The sequence below is a fragment of the Eriocheir sinensis genome, chromosome 32 (assembly GCF_024679095.1).
Source record: "Eriocheir sinensis breed Jianghai 21 chromosome 32, ASM2467909v1, whole genome shotgun sequence".
Lineage (NCBI taxonomy): Eukaryota > Metazoa > Arthropoda > Malacostraca > Decapoda > Varunidae > Eriocheir > Eriocheir sinensis.
The window spans coordinates 2,549,189-2,556,754 of record NC_066540.1 but is presented as its reverse complement, the minus strand read 5'-3'; the positions used below and the strand labels follow the sequence as shown (position 1 = coordinate 2,556,754).

At 38.8% G+C, this 7,566-nt stretch overlaps 1 long non-coding RNA gene across 2 annotated transcripts; it reads right to left on the bottom strand.

The window, feature by feature from the left end:
• Nucleotides 1-466: 466 nt before the first annotated feature.
• LOC127006460 (uncharacterized) lies at nt 467-6,702 on the bottom strand. Of its 2 annotated transcripts, XR_007759574.1 has the most exons (4): nt 6,126-6,702; nt 4,712-4,894; nt 3,577-3,636; nt 467-2,550 (listed from the first exon to the last, which is right to left on the bottom strand). It is a non-coding gene; the product is annotated as an uncharacterized LOC127006460 (long non-coding RNA). The 2 variants fall into 2 exon arrangements; XR_007759573.1 differs by lacking the exon at nt 6,126-6,702 and having other exon boundaries at nt 4,712-5,387.
• Nucleotides 6,703-7,566: the final 864 nt, after the last annotated feature.

Genomic DNA, 7,566 nt, shown 5'->3' with positions numbered 1-7,566 from the left:
ACGACCTCTGCGCGTATCGAAACGTACGATAAATCAATCACAACAAGGAGAGGGTATTCCCCGGCTGCCTGGGTTTGAACCAAAGAGACTATATACGAAGAGATAGTGGTATGTAGTAATTCCTCGGGCGTGCGGAAGTAGCGCCATCTATTGCAGCCCACCAAAAACGTCACTTTTCAGGGGTAGCTTTACTATTTTTGAAGTACCTGCCACAGCACCCTATCCAGCCTTTACTTATTTTTTTCATTATTGTAAAATGATTTACTAATGGGGTAAAGAAAAATATATTTGTTCTTATGTTTTATTAGGTATTATCTACACTATATCAATTTGTTATTTTAGGAAAAATATGGTGTAGAAAGCATTTGATAATATATATATATATATATATATATATATATATATATATATATATATATATATATATATATATATATATATATATATATATATATGTGTGTGTGTGTGTGTGTGTGGCAAACATATCCAGTGCTTTAAATACAAGCAAAGCATACATCATTCTATGCATGCTAGATTACTATAATGCCTTTGCAACTGTGGTAACCTGGATGTCACACTGGTCCTGTGTCCCAGGGTAATGGGTTCCCTAACACCACAGGCTCAAGGGCCAATGTTACAGAGATGAGCACTGAGGCCACGTGCTGCTACAGCGTATGCCCCCAACCGTACCTTTACCTTTTGCAACATGCTCTTAGCTGAGCAAAAATATCATACTAACTGTACAAGTGCCAGATAATGGCAAGCATTGCATACTGTTTGACAGGGCAGAGAACAAAAGCTTCTAAGCATTACAACTGAAATAAACAATGGGAGACACTCAAAGCTTATTAACTGAACATGACCCGATTTATAACAGGCAAAACCAACAATGGTGCGTCATATACAATGAAAACAATATAAAAATGTTGCAAGGCACATCAATATAAGAGCAAAGCATCATAAAACATTCTGAAATACATGATGGAGGACATCAAGAAGGTAACACATGAGTTGTCTTAAATGGAATGCAATAACTTGGTGGTCCTGGGAGACAGCCGAGACTGGAGGTGAAAATGAGATGTAGGACATGATATGATCTCACAAGCTCTGACCTTGGTGTCATAGTCATGAAGATATTAAGCTCAGTAGGCACACCTATGCAGCGGAGGCACATATGATAAAAGCAAATGAGACAAAATAAGGCAACTCAGTGTAAAAAAATAGCAGGAAAGTTATGCTGCAGTATGTGACACACCAAATCACAGGGCAGAGAGTGATATGTATTTCATAGGCTACATCAGTAAACATGTAGCATTTATTGCAGGAACCACACATTAAAGTTGGATGTAATAAAATATATGTTTTTAGCACACATTAAAGTTGGATGTAATAAAATCATTTGATATGAAACTCCTTGAACTGGCCAACCAAACAAACCACTCTCTGCCCCCCCCCCCTCCCCCCTTCAAAAAAGCATTATTTTTCACAAGGTTTATGAGGCATTAGTCAAGAATATTAACTGCCATTACATTTTGTAAAAAAAAAAAAAAAAAAAAAAAAACATCTATGTGATTATGTATATCATATAAAGCAGAAAAAACACTGCATGCTGTAATACAAACAAGATTACTCCTGGAAGCCACATTCATGATGCCAGACACGTGATGATAGACACTTAGTGTGATGAAATTACAAGCTGTATTTTACATTATGAAACCAAGCCAAGTGTCACTGCAGCACATATTAGGTAAGGCAGACACCAAAAGCTTGTTACCTGAACAAGATTAAATATAACAGGCAAAATACACAATAAAGCATTGCATACTGATGGCTAGGGAAGAGAACAAATGCTTCCAAGCATTACACCTGAAATAAACAATGGCAGATATTCAAAACTTGTGAGCCGAACAAGACCTGATTTATAACAGGCAAGACCAACAATGGTGCATTACATGCGATATCTGGCAGGGGATTCCTTGCATTACAATTGGAAAGTGGCAGACACCTAAAGCTTGTTAATTGAACAAGATCTGATTTATAACAGGCAAGCCCAACAATGGTGCATTACTTGCAATATTTGGCAAAGTATATGGAAAAAAATTCTTGGCATAACAAGAGTAATACTAAATAATGGCAAATCCCATGAAGTTTCTCTTCTTTTGACAAAGCCTGTGCTCTTTGCTGCAGGGCTGTCAGAGTCTGTTTGCTCCAGCCAACATGTACTGAAATACCCCTGAGTCATGAGTGAAGTGTTGAAACTGAAGGCAAGTGAAATACTGTGCTCAGAAATCTATTAGCATTTGGACTTTGATAGTATAAGGCCAGAGCAAACCTCCTCTCTTGTAACCCATATCTTCTACTGGGCTTAGATCTTGGCATCTTGCAGCATGTTGAACCTGACCTCAGAAAAAATCCACCCCTATTGGATCTAAAAAATTGCTGGCTCTGGGCAAAAACTGCCCAGGAGTTGTAACAGCCTGGGCTTTGAGCTGCCTTGCCTCCCGGTGCAGACGGCAGACTGTTGTGTGCAGCAATTTTCACTTTTCATGTCTGAAAATACATGAAAAACTATTTAATCACAATTAATCACAATTCTAAATAATAAAATAGGTGTATGTAATTGCATTATTGTCAGTGCTATAAGTGAATCTAAGCATTGACATTATGTCTGCACACCAGCTTCGATGGAAGGCTTCACTTAGATTGCCTGACAAGAGTAATATTTTCAGGAGATGGGGGAGAGGATACAACTGGAGACTCTTGACAGATATAATGTCAAGATCTACAAGCACCCATTTACCATATATATCTTTGATGTTCAGTCCATACTAAAACATTTGTCAATGTGTTGCCACACTAAAAATCTAAAAAGTCCCTGTTTCTTCAATGTTAGTCATACCTAAGCCCTGCTAAACCATCCAAGTGAATCAAGAATGAGTTCTGGGCGGCAGCATGAGCCAATACTAAATGGCACCACTATAAAAAAAAAAATTGCCTGCATCATGACGGGCCTGGGCCGACCGCCAGGCGCCTGAAGAAAACCTACCGGCGCTATAGGCAGGTGGGAAAAAAAAATTAAATAAATAAATAAAAAAAATAAAAGGTCACATCAGAAGAATGGACAAAGGTTTGTTAGTGGCACTTCAAGGTTATGCTACCTCTTCAAAGATTGGCCAGTCATGGTTGAAAGTGGAACAGGATAAACAAGAAACAGGTAGATATCTGTGGACACTACTGTTACTATCAATTGCCAGCCAATGGCAAAATTTGAACCTATGCTATCAAAAACATAAGACCCATATGCTGATCACTCGACTAATCGTAACGGTACTACACCCATTGAAACATAATAAAGAGTTTGAATATATCATTCAAAATTTCAACCTTTTTACATACGCTTTTTTTTAAGATATGAAGCCTACTGGTGTAACAGTTGAATATTGAACTCAATTTGTATGCAGAGATGTGAAGTATGTTATTAAGCTGTAATGTTTCCAACAGATTAGTTGTGATTAAAGCAACACGGAATAGTAACTAAAGAGGATAAATTATCACTGAGAAGAAGAGGTTCCTTACTATATTGTGGTGAGCTTGATGGCCGAGTCGAGTTTCCTCCAACCCCATCAAGTTCACACCCTGTTGAGAGGCAATTTTTTAATTAAAGTGAAAAATGGATGCAAATGGTCACTAAAACTAGTTATTATACTTGGTGTCACAAATTTGGGCAAAGAATTTAGGGATGGACTCCCGGACTTGGCGTCACTGATGAGGTAAATGATCTCGTGCACTCATTGGGCTATAATACATACATTGTTATAATGTGTATTATTGTCTTGTTACTATATATTACCTACTGATAATGGAAATACATGTCAGGATTAATCATCAAATACAAGGAAAAAAGAATCATGTATGGAAATTGTGAACTTTTAAGTTCATGTAACAAACAAGGTTTATTATACACAAAAAGGTTGGATACTTCAGATGTAAAAGATTTTTGGATATAACATCACCCCCCTCCTCCATATTGGTTCTTTAAAGCAAGAGTTGACTACAGCTGATTATTATTTGCGGCAGGTTACACGACACTAAATTTTTTTAGTGCAAACCATCTGGAAATCAATGATCATTATAAGGAATACTTCTCATGAGTAGCTACTAAAACTTGATAACCTAGAAGGATGCACCATTAGACTGTAAAGGATAGATATATTATAAGACATAGCTACATTGGTGGATCCAAAGGGGTCCCAGGCCCCCCCAATGTTCCTGAGTGATACAGGAAAACTAGCTCAAAAGCGCGCTGCGGCTAAAACAATGCTTTGGCACAAAGTCCAGGCCATTATACCCATTGATTTAGGTCACTCCACCAGTTTTTCAAGACCAGGACTGCCGAGAATGGCTAATCGGTAATGCTAATGCTCCTTCCACCCGCAAAAAGTCTGACGTCCTCCCAAAAACTCATTTCCTGGATCTACACCCAAAGACATACCGTAACATGGTTCAGTGATCATGGACAAACAAAAATGTTAAGACAATCAATATCCAATCATTTCAGAATACATAAAGCAGCATCCATATGAAGGAATTCTACAACTTAAAAGTGATATTGAGCAGGGCATGTGTTAAGTGACTTGCACAGTCTATTTTGTGAAGTCATAATTAGATTAATAACACAACAATCAACAAACACTAGATGAAGTATTCATACCAAAATCAGTACATGGAGCTGGTGCACTGCAATGGGAAGCACATTCCTGCAGCTCACCAAGAGGGTTGAATGCTGCCATGTACTTCAGGGGGGGTGGCTAAATGTCTTCACCTTTGGCCTCTTTCTTGGACTCTCCCCCTTCAGCTGCCACATTCTCTTGGATGATATCGGACGTGTTCGGATCTGTTGGGATGTGGTTGTGTTAGATGTGGAATAACATACGACAGTGGAACATGGAAGGAAAGAGTATGTCCACACGGTAAAATACAGAAAAAATTCTTTGGATACTGAAAGGATGTACGGGGATAACTGGGTGAGAAGGGAGAGAGATGCAGATTTTTATGTTAAAGAGCTAGTTACACCAATGAAGACTTAAGGCATACACATTCAGAAAGACCACAATTTTGGCTGCTAGACGGAAAAGCACTAGATGTCAAAGTGCCAGGACATTGAAGGAAGTAATAATAAGAAAAGCAATAATAATTAATGAGTATAAATATATTTCTGATATTTTTGTTTATCTTAATACTAGTATTGGAATTTTCAAACACTAAGAATATAATAAATAAATATTCATAAATTAATGAAAATAAATACATTAATTGTACTAATACTACCACTAACAATATTAACAGCACTGCACCTAATAGACTGAGCAATAAACTGAGTCTGATATGTAACCATAATTAAACTGTCTCTGAGTGTTATGTGAAGCTTGCTCCATGCACCATAATAGGAATGGCATAGATGCATGCAGGTTGCTGAGATACTTACAGTCACCAGCCACTTGTAGATATGGCACCAAAATGTGTTGGAAGCATTAGCGGCCAACTTCTATTTATTTATTATTTTCTTTAAACAAAGGAGACAGCTCAAGGGCAACAAAGCGTACTAGAAAAAAAGCCCCACTACTCACCACTCCTAAACAGACAAAAGTAGAGTCTTGATACACTCTTCTTGAAGGTCAAATTATAGGCAGGAGGAAATGCAGACAATGGAAGGCTGTTCCAGAGTTTATCTGTGTAAGGGATGAAAGAGTGAAGATGCTGGTTAGCTTTTGCATAAGATGTTTGGCAAGATAGAACATGCAGTAATTGACTTAAATTAGAAAAGTATAGATTTAGGAGGGAAATGGGCAGGCATTGGTTTAGTAATAGGGTGGTGAGGGAATGGAATAGATTCCGCAATCACATAGCGAGTGCAGGGACGATAGCTTGTTTTAAGAGTAGACTGGAAAGCTACATGGACGAGGCTGACAGGTGGTAATGGGGAGGAATCTGGAGCTGTCGTGTGTAGGCCATTCGGCCTCGTGCCGCGGGAGGAGGGGAGGCATGCAGTTAGCAAGTTCAGAACAGCTGTCAGCGTGAAAATGATTAGAATTTCCACATTATCATTATTTATATATATCACTTACCCCGGCTGGCATCCTTCCGTAATAAATGTAGCTTCACACCAGGCTGTGTCCTCTTTTTCACCACAAAGGGACATGATTTGAGGCTCCGGCTGGTAAACGTGGCGACCGCGGCGGTGTTATGATTTTTGAACGAGGCAGCGTTGCCATCGGAGCAGAGAAAGATATTGCTGCGAATAGCGTTATAATAAACAGTATAAGTTAGACCAAGATAATTATATTCACCCACTCTTTCCCCCTACAAACCAATGACTCAATTAATATATATCATCATTACTGATGGAAGTCAGCGTGCGTGCTAAAACAATGAGTTTGGAAGAAAAACATGATTACATAGTTTTAAAGAACGGCAGTAGGGCTACAATTCCTTGGTTCATTCCAGTATATATACAGAAAGGTTAAACACATAAAACACATCTAACCACACATGCAGAGAAAGTAATATAATTGCGGTATAATAATATAACAATAATAGCATTACTCATGACATGCAGTCAGTCTCTATCTACCTAGTAAATATATACAGTATATATAGTTCCTACTGTTCATTTTAATATTTATCTACCTTTATTTTTTTTATTTAAAATGGGAAATAACCAGACTGAAGAAAAAAAGTAGCAACATTTGCTGCTTGATCCCATGTTGCAACACTGCTGATGGGTTCTGGGGGTTGGGGGGGGTCTGGTGGGGGGGAAGCGTCTGAATGTAAACAAAGCTGCTCCTGCGCCATCTGTTGCAACCGACATACACCAACACCCGCCCACGGTCTCCCATAGAGGCCCCCTCTCCTGTTCTATAGTCTCCTTGGTTTGAACCCACGACCAGCGTGACGGGAGAGCCACTCCTTATCGAGTCGGCTAAAGAGGTACCCCACTGGCTAAGTGGGTTATGGAAGCCTCGTTTATCAGGCATAGTCGCAGCACTACATATGTATGTAGGTGTGTGGGGGATAGCTGAGTGTGTTTATATGTCTTTTATCGTGAGGACAACAGTGTCCGTGTCTACAGGTTGAGGCCTCAACCTGTAGACCAAAAATCCCGGAATTCACATTCTCACAAACAGAGCACGGCACGTTTTCACAGTGGATGATTTCTTGAGTTTTTGTATCGATATTCTAACCAACATTTGCAAAATAAGAATTAAATTCACTGGCTTTGTCCACTGCGTTATTAAAATTAGAGCTATTAGAAATATTTTTACTATTAGGGACAATTTCTCCAATGGTTTTCCATGTCTTTGAAATGTTGCCTTTATTGCTGAGAAATTCATCACGATAGTATCGAGCTTTGCACTCAGCAATCAGGGTTTTAACGCGTTTCTTTTCCTGTTTATATTGTTCCTGCAGATCAGCGTCATGGCGATCACATTTTAGTTTTACTCGAGTAGTATTTCTAATATGTATAGCTTCCCGAATTGAGTTGTTCATTCATGGTGCAAACGGTCT